General features: G+C 46.6%; 1 protein-coding gene across 1 annotated transcript in view; it reads left to right on the forward strand.

The window, feature by feature from the left end:
* Nucleotides 1-24,209, forward strand: part of CACNA1E (calcium voltage-gated channel subunit alpha1 E) — an 851,696-nt gene that overhangs the window by 132,389 nt on the left and 695,098 nt on the right. The window lies entirely within an intron of this gene.

Consider the following 24,209-nt stretch of genomic DNA (forward strand, 5'->3'; position numbering starts at 1 on the left):
GTAGACAGTCAGTAGCCTCTAATGAATCAGTCCTATGAGGTAGCTGGGCACCTGTCAGAGGAGCATGTGCTGAGCCCCTCCAATCAGAGCTCAGCACATGCTCCTCTGACTCCTAATCATGTGACTGATATAGCATGACTGTGGCCCTGTAAGCTGGAAGGACCTCCCCTGAAGCTCTAGCATTCTCTCCCACTAGCAAGTTATCCTCACTGACCCTCCCTCACGCGACTCACCCACAGGACCACGACGGACAACTTCAATTTCTGTTAGAAAAAAAAGGGACTATACAACCAGTGTTTCTTCTTTTGTTTTTTTTTTCCAGTTTTTCCTGGTTTGCAGTATTATTTCCACTTTAGGATATTGTTCCCCATTTTTGCTAATGTTAAGGTATACTGTTTCCACTTTAGGATATTTTTCCCCATGTTTTGCTAATGTTAATGTATACTGTTTCCACTTTAGGATATTTTTCCCCATTTTTTGCTAATGTTAATGTACACAGGCCCTGATTCAGAGCCGGACGCTCTGACAGAGCGCTCGCTCTGAATCAGGGCCTTCCCTCTGAATTTAAGAGCGGCCTCCTGGCCGCTCGCATAGCTGTGGGTGACCACCCACAGCTATAGCGAGCGGCCAAAATGATGGTCGCGATGGTCAAGACCATCGCGACCATCCGGCTTGCGATGAGACCCTTGCGGTAGGGTCTCGTTGCCGCTAGCCCTGGAGTGCTTTTGGCTCAGCACTCCCACTGGCATCACTTGTGATGTCAGTGGGGCCGGCCCCAGATGGTAGGCGTTCCCATGGGAACGCCTCCGTCTGGGCTGCCACGCCCCCGGCCCGCCCACCAAAGGGGGCGTGCTGTCACTCACCATTGACAGCACGGTCCCTTTGGTGCGAGACCCATAACGACGGCTTGGCTGTCGTTATTCGGGTCTCGCGCATGCGCACCACGGAGCCGCCTCCGTCGTGTGCATGCGCACTTGGCCAACATCGACCCACTTGCGAGCGCTCAGCGCTCGTGAGCGGGTCTGAATTAGGCCCACTGTTTCCACTTAAGGATTTTTTTCACCATTTTTTGCTAATATTAATGTACACTGTTTCCACTTTAGGATATTTTTACCTGGTGAGATAGATAAAATATTTTCAGTTTCTTTTTTTTTTTACTGTAGTTAGTTTAGTCAGCTCTCCTGTTATTTATTTACCATAACATTTAAAAAAAATGTGCCAGGAAATTTACAGGGAAACCTGGAAAAATCTAGTAGAGACCAGAAGGATTGGACTGGCACACAGGTGTACAGGGGAAATACCCAGTGGGCCTCACTGCCTTAGAGCTCCACCTCTTCCTCTAGGGGTTAGTAACTTCGTGGGGCAGAATCATGGATGAAATAGGGTGCTTGGTTTGTTTCTATAGAAACTACACCAAAAATAGCCCTCCTGCCAATCAAAGTAGGGGAAGGGGGCGGTGTCACAGGGGGGGAGGTTACCGCGGGTGGGGGGTAGGGCTAGCCGGCATCGGCACATGCACAGATGCACTCTCACTAAAAATAAAGTGAGAATTATGCTATGATGATATGCAGGGACAGAGCTTTCTCGCAAGCTCTGTCCCTGCTTAAGAATGTTGATATATTCTTGTGATAGATCCTAAATTCGTAATGTGAATTTAGGTGAAATGATCACACTACAATATGCATTTGAAATGCGGATTGTAGTAAATAGAGGCCATAAGCTCAAAACACAATACCTGTTGAATCAACTGCATTTAATTCATGCATATTAAATGTTTAGATTCAAGGGACAAAACTCTGACACAACGGGCACACAATAGACTTCTGTTCAACCCACTCATTTTTTAGATGCACTTACCTTTTCTAAATAGCAAAAAATTCAAACCTTTTACATAATTTAATACAAAGGGATCAGTATGAAATGACTATTGAAGGATTTATATTGTAAAGCATCTCAGGGTTGGTTGTTGAATAGCCCGTACATAGGCCTTCCAGCATTTCTAAAAAATTAACATCAGATCAAGATTGAGCATACCCCAACTTCCAATTACTCTGAGTTCACACAGAATGGACCAGATATAAATTGCGTTACCATTTTGGGTCCAACTCTCAATTATCCCTAGTGTGCTTATGTGTAACCTACTTGGCAAAGTGCATTTTTCCAGACATAGGAAAAAATACATCTCTGATTGTCAACCTTCAATTAATTAATTGTTCTGTTAATGCTCTCTTGCTATTTTTTTTACATACATATTATATACTCTTTGGGAGTGGTTTATTTTAGTTGTTGTTGGATGTGACATAGGGCTTGATTCATTACGGACGGATTGCAACTGCAATTACGCACGCAGACGGCTGATTGTTGCTTTCTGCGCACGTGCACTGCAATCACAGAGACTACGCAGACCAATCGCAGAGTGATTGACAGGAAGCGAGCGTTTGGGGGAGGTGATAGGGGGGTGATCACTGTTTGCACAATGATTGGTGGCAGTAAGCACTCCCCCTGGGCAGCACTAGGCAAGCAGCCCACGCTGCCTTACAATGCAAGCAGCATCATCTACTGAGCAAAAAGCACAGTGGTTACTGTCATCTGTACATCTCTCAGTTTACATCAGATCTAACTTCCAGTATTGTAATAAAACAGTAGCATTGTTTAGTGTAGAGCTGTGCTGCACTATATTTGTGTTACTATACAGATGTGTCCACAGACACCTATCTTCAAATGGGTTGGGTAGGTCATCCCGATGGTCAAAATTCTGACAGATTTCGGGAAATATATAAACCCAAATCCTAACCCTAGCCCACCCCTCCCACAGCTTCACCCTAACCATCCCATCCCGCAGTCTAACCCTAACCCACCCTTCCCGCAGCCTAACCCATCCCTCCTGCAGCCTAACCCTAACCATCCCATCCCGCAGTCTAACCCTAACACACCCTTCCCGCAGCCTAACCCTAACTGTCCCATCCCGCAGTCTAACCATAACCCACCCCTCCCGCAGCCCAACCCTAACACACCCTTCCCGCAGCCTAACTCTAACCGTGCCATCCCGCAATCTAACCCTAACACACCCTTCCCGCAGCCTAAACCATCCCTCCCGCAGCCTCACCCTAACCATCCCATCCCGCAGTCTAACCCTAACCCACCCCTCCCGCAGCCCAACCATAACACACCCCTCCCGCAGCCTAACCCATCCCTCCTGCAGCCAGCCCTAACACACCTTTCCCGCAGCCTAACCCTAACTGTCCCATCTCGCAGTCTAACCATAACCCACCCCTCCCGCAGCCCAACCCTAACACGCCCTTGCCGCAGCCTAACCTTAACCGTGCCATCCCGCAATCTAACCCTAACACACCCTTCCCACAGCCTAACCCATCCCTCCTGCAGCCTCACCCTAACCATCCCATCCCGCAGTCTAACCCTAACCCACCCCTCCCGCAGCCCAACCATAACACACCCCTCCCGCAGCCTAACCCATCCCTCCTGCAGCCAACCCTAACACACCTTTCCCGCAGCCTAACCTATCCCTCCTGCAGCGTAACCCTAACTGTCCTCTCCCACAGTCTAACCCTAACACACCCCTCCCGCAGCCTAACCCATCCCTCCTGCAGCCAACCCTAACACACCTTTCCCGCAGCCTAACCCATCCCTCCTGCAGCATAACCCTAACTGTCCTATCCCGCAGTCTAACCCTAACACACCCCTCCGGCAGCCTAACTCATCCCTCCTGCAGCATAACCCTAACTCTCCTATCCCGCAGTCTAACCCTAACACACCCTTCCCGCAGCCTAACCCATCCCTCCTGCAGTTTAACCGTAACTGTCCCATCCTGCAGTCTAACCCTTACACACCCTTCCCGCAGCCTAATCCATCCCTCCTGCAGCCTCACCCTAACCATCCCATCCCGGAGTCTAACCCTAACCCACTCCTCCCGCAGCCCAACCATAACACACTCCTCCCGCAGCCTAACCCATCCCTCCTGCAGCCAACCCTAACACACCTTTCCCACAGCCTAACCCATAAATCCTGCAGCATAACCCTAACTGTCCTATCCCTCAGTCTAACCCTAACACACCCTTCCCGCAGCCTAACCCATCCCTCCTGCAGCTTAACCCTAACTGTCCCATCCCGCAGTCTAACCCTTACACACCCTTCCCGCAGCCTAACCCTAACTGTCCCATCCCGCAGTCTTACCATAACCCACCCCTCCCGCAGCCCAACCCTAACACGCCCTTCCCGCAGCCTAACACTAACCGTGCCATCCCGCAATCTAACCCTAACACACCCTTCCCGCAGCCTAACCCATCCCTCCCGCAGCCTCACCCTAACCATCCCATCCCGCAGTCTAACCCTAACCCACCCCTCCCACAGCCCAACCATAACACACCCCTTCCGCAGCCTAACCCATCCCTCCTGCAGCCAACCCTAACACACCTTTCCCACAGCCTAACCCATCCCTCCTGCAGCATAACCCTAACTGTCCTATCCCGCAGTCTAACCCTAACACACGCTTCCCGCAGCCTAACCCGTCCCTCCTGCAGCTTAACCCTAACTGTCCCATCCCGCAGTCTAACCCTAACACACCCTCCCTGCAGCCTAACCCATCCCATCCTTCCTGCAGCTTAACCCTAACTGTCCTATACTGCAGTCTAACCCTAACACACCCTTCCCGCAGCCTAACCCATCCCTCCTGCAGCTTAACCCTAACTGTCCCATCCCACAGTCTAACCCTAACACACCCTTCCCGCAGCCTAACCCATCCCTCCTGCAGCTTAACCCTAACTGTCCCATCCCGCAGTTTAACCCTTACACACCCTTCCCACAGCCTAACCCATCCCTCCTGCAGCCTAACCCTAACACACCCTTCCCGAAGCCTAACCCTAACTGTCCCATCCCGCAGTCTAACCATAACCCACCCCTCCGGCAGCCCAACCTTAACACGCCCTTCCCGCAGCCTAACCCTAACCGTGCCATCCCGCAATCTAACCCTAACACACCCTTCCCGCAACCTAACCCATCCCTCCTGCAGCCTCACCCTAACCATCCCATCCCGCAGTCTAACCCTAACCCACCCCTCCCGCAGCCCAACCATAACACACCCCTCCCGCAGCCTAACCCATCCCTCCTGCAGCCAACCCTAACACACCTTTCCCGCAGCCTAACCCATTCCTCCTGCAGCATAACCCTAACTGTCCTCTCCCGCAGTCTAACCCTAACACACCCCTCCCGCAGCCTAACCCATTCCTCCTGCAGCATAACCCTAACTGTCCTCTCCCGCAGTCTAACCCTAACACACCCCTCCCGCAGCCTAACCCATTCCTCCTGCAGCATAACCCTAACTGTCCTATCCCGCAGTCTAACCCTAACACACGCTTCCCGCAGCCTAACCCGTCCCTCCTGCAGCTTAACCCTAACTGTCCCATCCCGCAGTCTAACCCTAACACACCCTTCCTGCAGCCTAACCCATCCCATCCTTCCTGCAGCTTAACCCTAACTGTCCTATACTGCAGTCTAACCCTAACACACCTTTCCCGCAGCCTAACCCATCCCTCCTGCAGCTTAACCCTAACTGTCCCATCCCACAGTCTAACCCTAACACACCCTTCCCGCAGCCTAACCCATCCCTCCTGCAGCTTAACCCTAACTGTCCCATCCCGCAGTCTAACCCTTACACACCCTTCCCACAGCCTAACCCATCCCTCCTGCAGCCTAACCCTAACACACCCTTCCCGAAGCCTAACCCTAACTGTCCCATCCCGCAGTCTAACCATAACCCACCCCTCCGGCAGCCCAACCTTAACACGCCCTTCCCGCAGCCTAACCCTAACCGTGCCATCCCGCAATCTAACCCTAACACACCCTTCCCGCAACCTAACCCATCCCTCCTGCAGCCTCCCCTAACCATCCCATCCCGCAGTCTAACCCTAACCCACCCCTCCCGCAGCCCAACCATAACACACCCCTCCCGCAGCCTAACCCATCCCTCCTGCAGCCAACCCTAACACACTTTTCCCGCAGCCTAACCCATTCCTCCTGCAGCATAACCCTAACTGTCCTCTCCCGCAGTCTAACCCTAACACACCCCTCCCGCAGCCTAACCCATTCCTCCTGCAGCATAACCCTAACTGTCCTCTCCCGCAGTCTAACCCTAACACACCCCTCCCGCAGCCTAACCCATTCCTCCTGCAGCATAACCCTAACTGTCCTATCCCGCAGTCTAACCCTAACACACGCTTCCCGCAGCCTAACCCGTCCCTCCTGCAGCTTAACCCTAACTGTCCCATCCCGCAGTCTAACCCTAACACACCCTTCCTGCAGCTTAACCCTAACTGTCCTATACTGCAGTCTAACCCTAACACACCTTTCCCGCAGCCTAACCTATCCCTCCTGCAGCTTAACCCTAACTGTCCCATCCCACAGTCTAACCCTAACACACCCTTCCCGCAGCCTAACCCATCCCTCCTGCAGCTTAACCCTAACTGTCCCATCCCGCAGTCTAACCCTTACACACCCTTCCCACAGCCTAACCCATCCCTCCTGCAACCTAACCCTAACACACCCTTCCCGAAGCCTAACCCTAACTGTCCCATCCCACAGTCTAACCATAACCCACCCCTCCGGCAGCCCAACCTTAACACGCCCTTCCCGCAGCCTAACCCTAACCATGCCATCCCGCAATCTAACCCTAACACACCCTTCCCGCAACCTAACCCATCCCTCCTGCAGCCTCACCCTAACCCACCCCTCCCGCAGCCCAACCATAACACACCCCTCCCGCAGCCTAACCCATCCCTCCTGCAGCCAACCCTAACACACCTTTCCCGCAGCCTAACCCATCCCTCCTACAGCATAACCCTAACTGTCCTATCCTGCAGTCTAACCCTAACACACCCTTCCTGCAGCCTAACCCATCCCTCCTGCAGATTAACCCTAACTGTCCTCCTAGTGCCTAAACCTAACTGTCCTCCTAGTGCCTAAACCTAATACTTACTGTTGGGAATCTTTTCGTTAGCATCTTGACTACAATCACACCAAATAACCCGATTCAGCGACCTACAGATAATGTGAGTAAGCCGCTCCATACATCCCGCCAATTAGCTTTGTACTGAGTTTGCATTTAATTCATATCTCTAACGTGACACAAGAACAATGCACGAGTACCCTGGATGCTGCTGCTGGCATAACATGCTAACTAGGAGAAAAAGGTAAAAGAATGAGGACCGACCCAGGTGATCTGCGCCTCCCAATGTTGATCTTAATTTTCAACTTTATTACAATTCCACTGCAGCAATAATACTAATGTTAAGAACACCAGTGGCGGCACTGGGGTCAGTGACACCCAGTGCGGCAATTAAATCCCTCTGTGACCAAAAATGGGATGTGGCCTTGCTAGGAAGGGGCGTAACCTTGCAGCATATCAGCTGTTTCATCCCTCTGGGGGCATTCTCAGGACTTCCGGAGATGCCGGGCTGCTCCCAGAGACTCTCCCTGCACTGCCGGCTCCTCCTCAGTGACCTGAAGCTGGGCACTGCAGTGGTATGTTAGTGTGCAGCACCTGGCTCCCAGTCACTGAGGTGGAGCCGGCATTTTGGTGTCACCCTTAAAAGAGTGACACCCGCACCCCCCTAGTGACGCCACTGCAGTTCACCATGAGCGGCTTTGGGTGCAATTAATTGTAACACAGAAGAAATAGGTATGAAAGTCAAAGTATCGTTACCTGTAGTGGAGTATGGAAGACACGCCATTATGTCTATTGATGTACATTGGCAGGGCCGTAACTAGGGGGGGGGGCACATGCCCTGGGTGCTGGTTTAAGAGATACAGTGCTGCCATCAGTCTAACGTGGCACTGGCCGCGAGCCAATCAGAGCTTGCGGAGCTTTGATTGGGTCGCAAACAGCGCCACATTAGAATGACGGTGGTGCAGACCTTTCCCCAGAGTGTGGCAGCCCTGTCCGTGCCGCCCCGAACTCACCCATCGTAGGGCCCTGGGAGGTAAGCGGAGTGGACCTGAGGGACAAACACCCTGCTTGCTCACAGCAGCCCCAGGGCATCTATAGCAAGGAATGTCGGCTGTATGCTGCCACTTCTGTTGTTTGCCAGCCATGTATACATACGTATATATGTACTTATGTACTTACTATACTTATAGGGAGATGTCATTTTAATGTGAAATTACTGTGGTGGAAGTGATGGAAGTGGTATTACTGTGTGGCATAAAAGTGTTGTTAGGCATCACTGTGTGGCATAATGTGTAAGTGGCCTTACTGTAGCATAAGGTGTTGTAAAGGGCATTACTGTGTGGCAAATGTTGTTGCAAGGGGTCTTACTGTGGCATTATGTGTTTTAAGGGGGAGGCACCAAATTATCGCTTTTCCCCACTTGTGACAAAAATCCTAGTTTCGGCCCTGACATTGATCACAGTTAATGATTTTCTAACACTCCTTATCATTCATTTTGGCTTCATTATGGCTGCCTGTTTTCTAGCAATTCATTTACAATTCATTCGTATTCCTAAGTGTTGCTTCACTGATCTTCTGTTGTTCTGCGCATGCACCGGCTTCCCCACCACCCCATTAATTACTGCGAATGCGCATACTTTCCAGGTTGACGTTCCTATTTGCGCATGTGTGGGCGTCCTTTCCGAGGAGGACATCCTCCATTACTGGGCACAGCCGACTAACAGGCTGCAGCAGTGGCTGATGAGACAAAAGGGGGCGGAGCTACCCTGGAGGAGCGCCAGAAAGGATAGATAAAGCTGGGTACATACTGAGATGATGTCGGCACACTAAGACCCTCATTCAGAGTCTCTCGCAAGATGCGATTGGTCGCTTGCAAAAAGGGGCCGGGTATGCAAATCAAGTGATTGCTCTTTGCGCTGTAAAGGACGCCCTCTATGTCTTAGTGAGCGACGGCAGTTAGCGTATGCTGGATTATAAAAAACCTCCCACCTGTCACTCGCAGCACACGTCATCTCCGGAAAGAGTCTGATTAATCGTGAACATCGAGGGCCATCGGAGCTGCTCGCAGCGCTTGGGGTTGATCTAACCTACCCCAAGCACTGCGAGCACTTCAGGCTAAAAAACAACCAAGTCACGTGTGCAATGACGCTACTTTGCTAATTATGCACACCCATTAAACGCCGTTCTGATGGTCAGACATGCCTGCGTACGCACAACCACACCCCCGTTCACAAGTACCTTCCCCTGTTACCACCCACAAACGGCGCTATCTGTCACTCAAAGCAGCGACCTGAAAGTGGCTAGTGAGCTAGCAAAATCAGATCGCAACGAATGACTTGCACACGCGCACTGTGAATTATACGCATGCGCAGATGTGCGATTATCGCTCCCAGCGAGCGAGCGTGCCCTAACGAGAGACTCTGAATGAGGTCCTCAGTCATTTCCGGCCAAATCAGAACAAATTATCGGCCTCATCGCTCAGTGTGTACGACCAATATGCGCACTCTCGCTGCCGCTTGCAACATTCGCCGTGCTGCACGTTTAGCCAGATGATATCACAAGCGGCCCCGTTGCAGGTACATCATTGTCGTTCATTACCTCATTCTGATGTGTACCCAGGATCCGATATGTCAGCCCGTCAGGCCAACATATTGGCTGGGTACACATCGCTCAGTGTGTACCCAGCTTAAGTGTTCCACTTCCCTGCCTTACCATAGAAACAAACAGATTATGCTGGTCAGAGATGGCGAATCTATTACAGCAAAAGAGACGGAAAACAAAACTTTCCGTTCTCCATGGTAAGCCTCTGTTTTCGGCTAAACAGGGCTTTTCACTGCTACAGTACATGAATAGACATCTATGTGTGGATGGGTATATGAGTACACATCTGTAATTACAGTTTTCTCCTTCCAGTGGCATCAGAACGTTTTTAGGTCTGGAGAGCTAATATATTATTTGGTATCGGCACCTCTAAATCACTTGCAATCACTGACTCACATGCCGCTCACCACTTTTATGTGCCCTATAAAAGGCCAATTATATTGCTCTGTTACAAATAAAACATACAAATGTTTCTTATGTAATGTTTGTAAGCTTATTTGACCTTTTAGGCCTCATGACAGTATTATATATATATATTTCTTCGTAGTAATAGACGACACTCAGATTTATGTAGAAAAAATACTGTCTTATTAAGAAACAAAAAAGCATGAAACATCACCACAGCATTCACCAACGTTTCAGTAGGACTGCACATATGCATTTCTTTTTAATAAGATGTAATTTTTTCTACATAAATCTGAGTGCCATATACACTATATATATTATACATAGGATGGAATGGTTGAAATCCCGACAGCGGCTGCTTGACAGGATGAAAATCCCAACAGAGGCAGGTAAGTATGCTAACCTCCCCTGCCCCCCCCCTCCCAACCCTCCTTTAGTGGTGCCTAACCCTAACTCCCCCTTACTGCTCCCCAAACCTAACCCTCCTGGGGGGGTGCCTAACCCCAACATCTCCCAGGGGGTGCCTAACCCTCCCCCCTAGGGGTGCCTAACCCTAACCACCCCCCAAGACCTAACGCTAACTACCCTAAACCTAACCACCCCCCCACAGCTAACAGGACGGGCGCCCCGGACTTACCTCGTTCAGGCACGCATCGTCCTGGATTCCGGCGTCTGGATTAGGATAGGCGTCGGTATTTTGACGCCTATCATAAATCCCTAGCTGGCATTCTGCTGTCAGGATTGTGATCAGCTGCCTTGCGGCCACAGGTCACATAACTACATCCCGGCTGAGTCTTCCATATCCAAAATGCTTTGGACCATAAGTATTCTGGATATCGGAATTTTCCATATTTTGGAAAATTTGCATACCATTATTATATATTTTTAGGGATGGGACCCAAGTCTAAACACAAAATGCCTTTATGTTTCATATACACATTATATACATAGCCTGAAGGTAATTGTATTCATTATTAATAATTGTGTGCATTAATTTAAGTTTGTGTACAATGATTTTTGCCCATTCTTTTTTGCAGATTTGTATTAGGTTGTTCAGTGCCACAGATCCTCAAATGAATTTAGATTTGGATTTTGACTAAAGGCCCCCATACATCAGCAATCTAAAAACCACAATTGAACAATTTGAAGATTTATTGCCCGATTTTAGGATTTCCCAGTCTAGCAATCTGCAAACTACAAATCTGGGACTACAGATCTTTTTCAGTGATTTGCAGATCGATTGCAGCAAACACAGATCTGCCAATCTTGAAAGGTCCATTATTTTACTAGTAACTGCCTGCAAATCTGCTGATCATGTCCATACACTAGCAATCTACAGCCCCAATCCATCTGTGACATCCATCATTGGACAATCTGATTTAACAATTCCAATCACTTTTTGGTTGCAATCTGCGATCTGTGAAGCCCATACATTGCAGACAATCATCTGCAAGTTGCAGAATTGCCACAATCGATTGCTGATGTATGGGGGCCTTTAGCCATTATAGAACATTCACTTTTTGTTGCTTTGGTTCTGTGCTTGGCATCATGTGCTTTAGTTTTCTAGAAGACTGAGGCAGGTTGTTTTGTAGTATCTCCTTGTATTTTGCCCCATCCATCGGTCTATCAGTTTTAACAGGATACCCAGTGCCTCCTGGGGAAAAGCATTCTCACAATATGATGCTGTCACCCCCATACTTCACCAATGGGATGGTATTTGCTGAGGATTGGGCAGGGTTAGGTTTGCGATACATATAATGTTTTGAATTTGGGCCAAAAAAGCTGATTTTTTTGTCTCATCTGACCATAAAACCTTATCCCACATTTTAGCTGGGTCACTGCTGTTTTCTAGCAAAGCTTTGATGTTGTTTTTCTTCAGCAATGGTTTCTTCCTAGCCACCCTCCTACACAGGTCAGATTTATGCAGAGGCCTTGATATGGGTGACTGGTGCACCTTCACTCCAGTCTCAGCCACCTAACTCTGTAGCTCCTTCAAAGTCATAGTTGGCCGCACACAAGTCTCCTTTTTGCTCTGATGCTGAGTTTTGAGAGACAGCCTTGTCTAGGCAGTGCCTGGGCAGCTTCCATTTCCTCAAAATTGATCCAACAGTGCTCACTGGGATATCTAAGCACATGGATATTTTTTGTGTAGCCTTCTTCTATTTTGTGCATGGGGGGGGCTTATTAAGCAAAGATAAATACCACTACATGAAGATTGAATGGGGTCTGGGGAGGTGGTAGAATTTCTTGATATTGCATGTAAGACACTAGCCACACTAGCTTTGGCCATGACCTTTACAGTGGTGTGTAAAATAAGATTTGTTTCATGATAGGGTTGAGATTTGGGTGGGGTCCCATTGGGCTAGCTAGATGTACTTGATGACCTGATAATGCTGTTCCGCATAACGGACCAGCAGAGGATGAGGAGACAGGTTGCTGCAGTACCAGGGGCGTTTCTAGAGAGGAGGGGGCCCATGTGCAGTCTCTGACACGGGCCCCTCATCTCTGTCCAGCGGCTGGCAGCGCACTGAGCTCTGCGCGGCCAGTACTGGAGTTATAGACTCTTGGCACTAGAGTGCACTCAGAATCTATAGAGTATGCACAGGTCACCGGGAAAATGGCTGCGGCAGCCATTTCCCCTGTACTCCACATGCGCAAACGATGGGAAAATGGCCCCGGCGGCCATTTTCCAAACGCTTTTTAGAGCGCCGGACTCCCGCTGTGACGTGATTTGAGAAAAGAAAGAAAGAGAGAAAGTGTGACGTGAATTGGTATAAACAACAGCGGAGATACATGGTATCAAAGTAATAACAACACTTGTAATTTACAAAGTACAAGCACATGTATTACCACACTAATAGAATAACAATATAAGAATATCCACCCTTGATAAATCTGTACTCATTACTGGACACCACCCCATAAAGTTATTACAGGAACTGATATATTGGATTATTACAAGTCCGATAGCAGCAGGAATCTATTTTAAATCTATACTACACCTTCCTTTTTTTCTACACATCTATAGTTTGATTTTATGATATTTCGCCAAACATTTGGACAATCTAATATTTTAAAATAATAACTAATAAAGATTAATTTTATTATTTTTCCAGAAAGATTTTTGAAGGAGAATCTTCGGATTTAATCAGTGCACTTGACATTCAATTTTGCCTTTTTCTCTTGTTTCTAAATGTTTCTGTGGGTGTTACCTGGAACAGAGGGTATTATTTTAATTCAATACTTTTTCAGCCAAACTGCATAAATAAAACATACATAATGTAACCAATTATTACATTAGATGGGAGACAGTATCCTAAATAATCTCATTTTGAAATAACAGCTACAGGTTTTATTTTTCGGCCCCATATACTGTATATGTATTACGTCGTTTTCTCACGTTACTGTAGAATAATTTAATTTATTTTTCAGAAAAACTATCACTATTTTTAATAAGCTAATATGTGTAATGCTTATTAATGTAGCTAATATTGTAAACATCAAAACATACAATATATAATTACCATCTATTACACTTTGCTCAATTCATAGTACCCAATATATGAGTACTATTAATGGTTAAGAGAGTACAAACACAGCGTTGCTGACCCTGTAGCAAAATTGAGGCTGTTATAGACTATTTTGGCAAATTATGTTTCAAACTTTTAAAATGTTGCTTTTTGGGGGCAAATATTTACAGGCCATCTAAGCACTTTATTATAACTCTACATTATCAGTCAATGGGGTGAGTTCATCCATCTTTATCTTTGCAAGAGCACTAGAAAAGACTTTCCTTTGTCCTCCTAATCAGTGCCCTCTGTACAGAACTACTTGTTTGACCCAGGACTTCATCTGGAATTAGTAATATCTTATCAAGTGCAGTGTCACTAAGGTGATAGACTAGGTATATAAGTGGCTTACCTGGGGTACCACTCCAAGGCACTAACTGATGTTACGGTCCAGGCGGCGACTCTGGAGGAGCTCTCTGATGGTCTTGCTGCTTACAGGTCAGATAGTATAGACTGCAGCTGCTGCTTGTGGAACTCGTCTCTCTGCCTGTTAATTCTCCTCGCCATGCAGAAATAACATGAGCAGAGAGCCAGCAGCAGGAGCACTGCAATGATGACAATCCACTTTGCCAGCGTGGAAATGCCCACATTTATGGACCAACCCTCATGGATGTGAGGGTGTCCTCTCCGGTGGTCCGGAGTATAATGGTCCTGGGGGCCTTTGCCAGATGGTATTGGCACAGCCGAGATCTAATAAACCAGCAACAGGACAATCAGTATTTTACAAAACATCTTTTTACCTGGAATAGAGGATAATACATAATTATAATACAGAGGAGTTAACTTATTTAACTAGTCTGCATAACTAAGCATAGTGCAACCAATCATTACATGTGAGACATTATCCTGAATATTCATATTTTGTAATGACAGCTACAGGTTTTTATTTGTCTGAGCCATCTATATTTATTGTGTAGCTTTTGTCCTACTTATTGGTACTTCCTCATTTTTGTGGCCCCCTGCTGGAGGCTCTGGTACGCTACTTACGTAGCTTCACTAGTCAGTGAAGATACATAAGTAGCATAAAGATCAGCCAGTGTCCAACGTCATTCCCTACCATCCAAGTAGGCATGGAGGGGGAATAATTCCTTGTGGCGAGCGAAGCGAGCCCGCAAGGGGCCGAATGGTATTTCTTCATGTTTATGCTACTTACGTATCTTCACTGACTAGTGCAGATATGTAAGTAGCGTAACCAGTGCCTCCAGCAGGTGGCCGCAAAGATGAGGAAGTACCAATTTATTTTATAAGTATATCTTTGATAAACTAACTACCCCTATTTTCAGTAAATTAACACTATTTTATAATACTTATTAATGTAACTGATAATATATATATATATATATATATATATATAGTATCTTATAAGATATATATATTTGTATACCTCTATTACATCAGTGCATCTGGTTATTATTCCTTGTGAATATTTGGAAGAAAGGGGTGATGTCTTTTGGTCACAATGTTCAAAACAAACAAGAACTTTTATTTATATTTATGTCTATTCTCTATATTATTAGTAACAAGTAATATATTATTATTAGTGATGTTTTACAAAGTCAGAACAAAACATTTTCGGGCCCTGTAGTAAATTTGGAATCACCAATTGTGACATCCTGGATCTGTAAGAGGTCAGTACTGAATACAATAAGTCAGAGGTTCCTAAACTATGTACCGTAGCTCCCTGGGGGATGCCATCAATGGCTATTACAGACCCAAGTGATTTGAATTGGACCAGCATGTTTGTAGGCTGGATCATGCACTGTCTGTAACATTAGAGAGGCAGTGTGCACCCATTACACGGACTGCACTGCTTAGTGTGTGACTGTGCATTCCTGCCCCCTCGTACATTCTGCTCCTCCATGCAGCTTCCTAGCTCCTTCCTACACACAGAGGTCCTCATTCAGAGGCGCTCACAAGAAGCGAGCGCTTGTTCTGAATGAGGGCGGCCGCTTCTATTTTTTAGTGCGGCCTCCTGGTCGCTAGCTAAGCTGTGGGTTATCACCCACAGCTTAGCGGCCGACCAGGGTGATGGTCGCGATGGTCAAGATCATCGCAACCATCGGGGCTTGCAAAGAGACCCTAAGGTTGGGTCTCGGCAACCGCAATCCCCAGGGAGCTTCCTGCTCTGATCGAGCAGGAAGCTTCCCACTGACTGACAGTGCGGCCGCCCACAAAACGGCAGGCGTTCCTTAAGGAACGCCACAGTTTGTGAAAACCCCCCCCCCCCGCCACGCCTACAAAATGGGCCGAGCTGTCGATCAACATCGACAGCCGGCCCTTTTGTAGTGAGCTCCGGAGCGAGAGAGTTTCTCTCTCGCTCCGGGGCTTGTGCACACGCAGTGTGGCCGATGCGCGTGCGCAGGACCAAAACATCGACCAGGTTGCGAGCGCACAGCGCTTGCGACCGGGTCTGAATGAGGTCCAGTGTCCTGCCTCCTGGCAGAAGGCAGATCTCAATATAACTATGATCCACTCCGTCCCTGCCCCACATGTTTCTCCTATACTCTGTGTGATTCTCTGCTCCCCCTCTGTGTTTCTGTTACTGTCTTTGTATTAGCAAAAGAGAGAATAACTCTCTGCACCAGACATAGGGCTGTAACTAGGATAGTGCGATCTGTGCCATGGCACAGGGCACCGCAGGGCAGAGGGCGCTGTTTGGGCCTGTCAATTTTCCTGTTTATTGTCATTCTTACTTGTAGCTTCAAAAAGTCTAGTTACGGCTCTGACCAGACATGTATGATAACTATCAATAATTGATTACATAAGCCTAAATAACCTTAAATAATTATGTTTTTCTAGGATATATGAATCCTTGGGGTCTTATAGGGAGTACAACCATAAGAAATCTCCAAAACAAACATAGAACTAAAATGAAGAAAGGGGGGGGGACACTCATAGAAAAAGGTCACTTATGTACCGTATCCTAAATATTATACTACCAATAACTTTTGTTAAGCTTGCATTAAAATAGGCTTATCTGCAATACAAAACCGGAAAAATTATTACACTATAGATCTAGTGCTACGGTCACTAGTATTGTCTGAGAAACCAGGTGCACTGAGAGCTATAAATGTCTTTATATAAATGTTAGGTCCTTCTCTTATGTCACACAGGGTGGCATACAGTATATTACAGCCTATGTCCATATATTTTTTACCACAGTAATTATAAAAATAATAATAACAATAATAATGATAATAACTCTCTTCCCTTCTTGGGTCTACATTTTCTGTCTTGACTAATGAGGTGAGTTCATCCATCTTTAGCCTAAGCAATGGCACTAGAAAAGACTTTCCTTTGTCCCCTCTAATCAATACCCTCTGTATAGATCCTCTAGCTGCCAAGATTAGATTACATAATAATAATTTTATTTAAACTGCACGTCTTCCCATAGGACTCAAGTGCTTTGCAAATTAAAAACAGTATTTGCAGATAAAGTATCATTCATATAATATTTGGGTTAAAAGCTTACCTTATACTGACATATCAGGGGAAAAAGTTATAGCGACATACACAACTCACACTCAGCTAATAACTCATTGTCCTGTACCAAGCAGGGACTTTTATCTCCTACTGTACCTCGGTGACATCACAAAGGCTGTGTGTCACATAATCAGCCTTACTCTGCCTGCATTTCCCAGTGACTGTAAGAATGCCTGTCCTTTATTATACAGTGTATTTACCAGGAGTAGGTTCAAATGTAGGAACAAATTCCTAAGAAAAAATGAGATTGAATTTGAGTGCACCTGTGGGTTATGAATCTGGTTCATAGATACATGATGATACCACAATGAAAAATAATTATATTTTCCTAACTTTTATTATTATTTTCAAATCCATATCTTGCAAATCGTTAAAACATCCAAAGTAATTATATGTAAACATTTTGAGTGTGAAACGTAAACATTTATTTTTGTCACCCATTGCCGATAAACAATCGGTAAAGGAAAGGTCCCTGCTTATGCTGTACTCCTGGAACATATACAGTCAGGTGCATAAATATTGGGACATTGACAGAGTTTTCATATTTTGGCATCTATTCACCACCACAATGGCTTTGAAATGAAACAAACAAGATGTGCTTTAACTGCAGACTTTCAGATTTCATTTGAGGGTAATTACATCCAAATCAGGTGAACGGTGTAGGAATTACAACGTTTCTATATGTGCCTCTCACTTTTTAAGGGGCCAAAAGTAATGGGAAAAACTAAACAATCCTAAATCTAACTTTCACTTTTTAATACTTTGTTGCAAATCCTTTACAGGCAATTACAGCCTGAAGTCTGGAACGCATAGACATCACCAGATGCTGGGTTTCATCCCTGGGGATGCTCTGCCAGGCCTCTACTGCAAATGTATGCTCAATCGGATTCAGGTCAGGGGATTGACTTGGCCATTGCATAACATTCCACTTTTTAGCCTTAAAAAACTCTTTGGTTGATTTTGCAGTATGCTTCAGGCCATTGTCCATCTGCACTGTGAAGCGCCGTCCAATGAGTTCTGAAGAATTTGACTGAATATGAGCATATAATATTGCCCGAAACACTTCAGAATTAATTCTGCTGCTTTTGTCAGCAGTCACATCATCAATAAATACAAGGGAACCAGTTCCATTGGCAGCCATACATGCCCACACCATGACACTACCACCACAATGCTTCACTGATGAGGTGGTATGTTATGGATCATGAGCAGTTCCTTTCCTTCTCCATACTCTTCTCTTCCCATCACTCTGGTACAAGTTGATCTTTGTCTCATCTGTCCATAGGATGTTGTTCCAGAACTGTAATGGCTTTTTTAGATGTTGTTTGGTAAACTCTAATCTGGTCTTCCTGTTTTTGTGGCTCACCAATGGTTTACATCTTGTGTGAACCCTCTATATTCACTCTTGTGAAGTCTTCTCTTGATTGTTGACTTTGACACATATACACCTACCTCCTGGAGAGTGTTCTTGATTTGGCCAACTGTTGTGAAGGGGTTTTTCTTCACCAGGGAAATAATTCTTCTGTCATCCACCACAGTTGTTTTCTGTGGTCTTCCGGGTCTTTTGGTGTTGCTGAGCTCTCCGGTGCATTCTTTCTTTTTAAGAATGTTCCAAACAGTTGATTTGGCCACACCTAATGTTTTTGCTATCTCTCTGATGGGTTTGTTTTGATTTTTCAGCCTAATGATGGCTTACTTCACTGATAGTGACAGCTCTTTGGATCTCATATTGAGAGTCGACAGCCACTGATTCCAAATGCAAATGTCACACCTAGAATCAACTCCAGACCTTTTACCTGCTTAATTGATAATGAAATAACGAGGGAATAGCTCACACCTGTCCATGAAATAGCTTTTGAGTTGATAGTCCCATTACGTTTGGCCCCTTAAAAAGTGGGGTGCACATATAGAAACTGTTGTAATTCCTACACCGTTCACCTGATTTGGATGTAATTACCTTCAAATTAAATCTGAAAGTCTGCAGTTAAAGCACATCTTGTTTATTTCATTTCAAAGCCATTGTGGTGGTGAATAGAGGCCAAAATATGAAAATTCTGTCAATGTCCCAATATTTATGCACCTGACTGTAAATACTGCATATTAGTTATGTGTGTTGATACTAATTAGATGGATGATAACACGCCCACAGAAGTTTGTTATATTAATGGAATTTTTATTACCTAAAGATTAGTTACCTGGCACACCAGTTAAAAAGTGATAAAGAATGTATAATTTTTACTAAAGGCAAATATTTCCAGACTTATGTATTACCAGATGGCGCTGTCAGTTGAGGCCAGAATGGATCCTTTCATTTTTATTAAACATCTTTCACTTTTTAAATAATCGGTCAATGTTATACTGTACACAAAAACACAAACCTATGAACAACAAAAAAAAATGAACAGTTTTCACAGTTATAGGTGATGATAGACATTTTACGTCTGCGGAAAACAGCAACACATTTCTAGTAAATAAGAGCCACTGTAGCTAGTGCACTCTATGTTTTGGGAACAGGCAGGGCCGGCAACAGAAACCATGGGGCCCGGTACACCCATTTTTTTAGGGGCCCCCCCATCCCAGGGTCCCTGGCAGATACAGGCCAGTTGCTGGAGTGTCTGCCTTACATCTATGTGTTTTCTCTGGTGAACCTCTGAGCCCCCACAGAGTCCCTCCATGCCCCACACTTACCTTATTCTATGTTTGGCTACCGTGACGTCTCTGCTTGGGTGTCTTTTTTTTGGGTCAGCGCCACTCCTCAGCTTGCCAAGCACCAGATCCTCTCTTGGCTTTCGGTGCTGGCTTGACTCCGCTGGCTATAGTATAACAGCAAACTTGTGTCCGGCAGTCTGCTGGCCTTAGCGGGCCATTATCTTGCTCTGGGTGCCCTCCTCATAGGGCAATGCCATACCAAATATAGAAGGAAAAGAGGCGGCACTCCGGAGACTGTTCAAAATAGGTATGTGTCGGGGTACGGCGTATTCAACGTTTCAGGGTATGGCGACCCCTTTCTCATTATATGTGTTCCTGAAGAAGGGCTCGCCATACCATACCAGTATATAGGTCCGGGCAATGGCCCATCCATGGTAGCAGTTCTTTACAAACAGTTTTGCAATAATGCTTAAAGACTGCCTGTCCCATACAGAGCTTGAATAACATTTTTCCACATGCCACAACAAATCCCACACCCTGTGGCCATGATTCAGAGCCAGACGCTGTGACAGAGCGCTCACTCTGAATCAGGGCGTCTTTTTTTTTTTATGGAGCAGCCTCCTAGCCGCTCGCATTGCTGTGGGTTGCCACCCACAGCTAATGCGAGCGGCCAGGATAATGGTCACGATGGTCAAGACCATCGTGACCATCGGGCTTGCGACGAGACCCTTGTGGTAGGGTCTCGTGGCCGCAAGCCCCAGAGAGCTTTCGGCTCAAACAGAGCCAAAAGCTCTCCCACTGACATCACTTGTGATGTCAGTGGGGCCGCCCCCAGACGGTAGGCGTTCTCATGGGAATGCCTCCGTCTGGGCAGCCACCCCCGGCCCGCCCACCAAAGGTGGCGTGCTGTCACTCAACATCGACAGCACGCCCCCTTTGGTGCGAGACCTGGAGCGACTGATTGCCCGTCGCTATCCGGGTCTTGCGCCTGCCAGCGCTCTGGGCCACCATCGACCCGGTTGCGAGCGGGTCTGAATCAGGCCCTGTATCCCTACTATTGTTCCCAATTACTTGTTTTCAATATAAGCTGTTCATTAGTAGTAAGATGTGTATAGTTGAACCTCGCCTCCATGGGGTTCCCCATGGATCGAGTATGTGCTGGGGCCGGGATAATACTGTGTGGGAAGAACAATTAGATTTGCTTTCACGCTCCTCTTCAGGCTCCTGCTGTGGTCCACCATGGACCTCTTCTTCCCGATGAATTGTGCGCGGCCAGTGACTACACACTGAGGCTGCACATGTAAGTCTATTGTGTGGTGGTGGCATGTCAGCTGTGAATGGTGGATGTATGGGCAAGAAGTGGAGGGGTAACACGTGATTGTGCAGATTGTGCTGTGCCCACCCCCCCTTTCCCTGTGAAGGAGAACAGATGCACTGTCTATCCATAGTGGTGCTGCCTGACATAGCATGCTATCACATCAGCGCCCCCTATGCACCAGCTCCTAGGACACATGCCCTGCTTGCCCGACCCTCGTTATGCCACTGCCAGGTACACTCCTATTTTTGGGGCAACCCATCCCTTCCTGATAGGTACAAAGTTGAAATAAGCATGGCTTAAAGTGCCCCCAAATCACATTATATGCCGCATAGTTCCCCCAATTCACATTATATGCCCCACTGTGCACCCAATTCAAATTATTTACCACAACTTGCCACCAAATCTCATCATATGCTGCAGTGTGTCCCCAATTCTATTATGCTAATAGTACTATCCCACAATATGAAAATATTATGTAACTTACCTATGCTGGCTCACTCATCCATGGAGTCTGCCAACCGAGTCCCATCCAGTCCATCTTCCTCTTGTGGTCGGCATCTGAAACAAAAGTAGTACACAAAACAGCATAACCATATGCTTCCAAAGAAATGTAAGCTTATCAGAATACAGCAGCTCACCTCTTCCTCAAACTCTCCTCTCCTTTTCACATCTTTCTTTCATACATGTTCTTCTCTCTGCTTCTCTATCTTCTTCTGTTCTTCTCTTTCTTCTTCATTCATGGTCGTACCATGCGGTTCCTGTTTGCGCACCACGGCTCCTCATCATGGATGGGGAAGAGGTGTTCATGATGTCCCATTACGTGCTCCGCACTGCTGCTGACCCTGGAGAGTTGCAGAGGAATAGGATCTGGGACAGACAGGGCACGTCATTATCCATCCTGCCAGGGAAGGGGAGCCACTCCAGTTGCCCAGTTTTAGATTGGGCATAAGCTGCTACAATTGCCATACTGCCCCCAGGGCCCTGCATGCTTTTCTGCCCTCAGTATGGTCCAGCGTTCAGCACAAAGGACCATGGGAGGAGCTGCTGTGCATGTGTGGGCAACACAAGTAGTGTTGTGGTTAGCATTACAGCCTCACAGCACTGAGGTTGTGGGTTCAATTTCCACTAGGGTCCTAACTGTGTGGAGTGTATATTCTTCCTGTGCTTGCGTTGGTTTCCTCTGGGTGCTCCAGTTTCCTCCCACATTCCAAAAATATACTGTTAGGTTAATTGGCCTCCAACAAAAAATTAACCCTATTGTGTATGTGTGTGAACATGTGGTAGGGAATATAGATTGTATACTCCACTGGGGCAGGGACTGATGTAAATGGCCAAAAATTATCTGTGAAGCGCTGTGGAATATGTTGCTGTTACCGCGGCACTCACTGAAGCGCTTTTTTTACCGGGTGGCTGAGGGGCAGGGCCAGGGCTAACTTTAGGCAGCCGCCTAAGGGTGTCGGCCACTGGAGGGCGCCCCTGAGTCCACAAAATTAAATGTAACTGCATAATTCATGACTGTGTGGCATATTATTAATTTGCAGCAGTGTTATGAGGTACTTTATCATTTTGGTGCTCTGCTGTGTAGTATATTCTATATAGTATATTCTGAATTTGGGACACCTCTGTGTAGCATATTATAAATTGGGGAGCCTGATGAGTGGCATATTATGAAGTGGAGGGAGCAGGGGCAGTTGGTAAAATCTTACCTAGGGTGCCCGGAAACCTTGCACCGGCCCTGATGGGGGGGGGGAATGTGCCGTGGCCCCCTGAAAGCATCAGGCTTGGTACATATGTCCCCCTAGTACACTCCTGTCACCAGGCCAGAGTGTAGGAGATAACATAAAATAAAAGTTTATTCATAGCACTTATTGTATATAGCACTATAAATGAAAAATGTATAAAAATGTAATAGCCTTCAAGTAGTTTAAAGTTGCAAAAATTTAAAAAGCTAAACCAAAACCTGCCATTGTCGTTTACATTTTTGCAGCTTTAACAAAAATATGGGCTCATTCGCAGGGATTGCGCCCCTGCCTGCAACTTGCAGGCTATTAAATACAAGTCTATAGGTGAGATATATCAAACATTCATAAAAGGACAAAGTGAAAGTATTGCCCATAGCAACCAAACAGATTGTAGCTATCATTTTAGAAAATGATAGCTATAATCTAATTGGTTGCTATGGGTAACACCTCCACCTGCCCTCTTCAGAAGTTTTCAAAAGTATCCTCCTTTGTCTCTTAAGAGGTTATGATTTATGCGTATCAAGGATATTCCTGGATTAAGGTCTGATGGGACAAACCGTGAGAAATCAGTTTTTATAAAGTGTAAATGTTCTTGTTGTTAAGTGCACTTATTGGTCCCTACAATGGTGATAGAACTAATAATTGGTTCCAATATATGTCTGAGTGTATAGAAGTGCCCACCCTTCCCCTCATCTAGGTTAGAATATGTCAGTCTTCTGTAACGTCAGTGGTGGACCATATGAGTGAGACCTACAGTACCATAACTGATCAAGAAGTCCTAGAACATGTGCTTGAATAATCCGAGTGTATACCTTGTACCCTGGTACTCCAGTTCAGGACCATCTTAACTCGAGTGGCCTCTGAGCAGGGGTGGGCTGCGCTCACTTCGGTCATAGGGCAGCCGGCTGAGAGGCAGACAAAGAAAGATACTCCCCGGCTGCTCTGATTGTGAATTGCACTCAATATGGACGGCCAGGCAGTGTTCTAAAATGTCATCACAATTCTGACAGTATCCATAGGACTATATACTTTATACTGGGTACACACCATGCGTTGGTGTGATCCAGTGATGGTGCAAAGTATCAATACATCGGATGTGCCGTACACACACTTCACAAGTGTGTCCGATGACGCAATGTGTCATTTCATGCTGTATGTAACTGCACCATGTCGTTCATTGCATCATCTCATCTGCTGATGTGATGAATGATGAATTGGACATACCCACTATACGATGTGTACGATATATATCATTCCGATCTGAGGGCCTGATTCAGACCCGCTCGCAAGCGGGTCGATGGTGGCCCACTGTGCACGCGCGGCGTGAGCACTGCGCGTGTGCGAGCCCCGGAGCGAGCGCAGAAAGCACTCGCTCCGGGACTCACTACAAAAGGGGTGGCTGTCGATGTTGATCGACAGCTCGGCCCATTTTGTAGGCGTGGCCGGGGGGTGGCTTCACAAACGGAGGCGTTCCCATGCGAACG

Source organism: Taudactylus pleione, unplaced genomic scaffold (genome assembly GCF_031769625.1).
Source record: "Taudactylus pleione unplaced genomic scaffold, aTauple2 ptg000421l, whole genome shotgun sequence".
Taxonomy (NCBI): domain Eukaryota; kingdom Metazoa; phylum Chordata; class Amphibia; order Anura; family Myobatrachidae; genus Taudactylus; species Taudactylus pleione.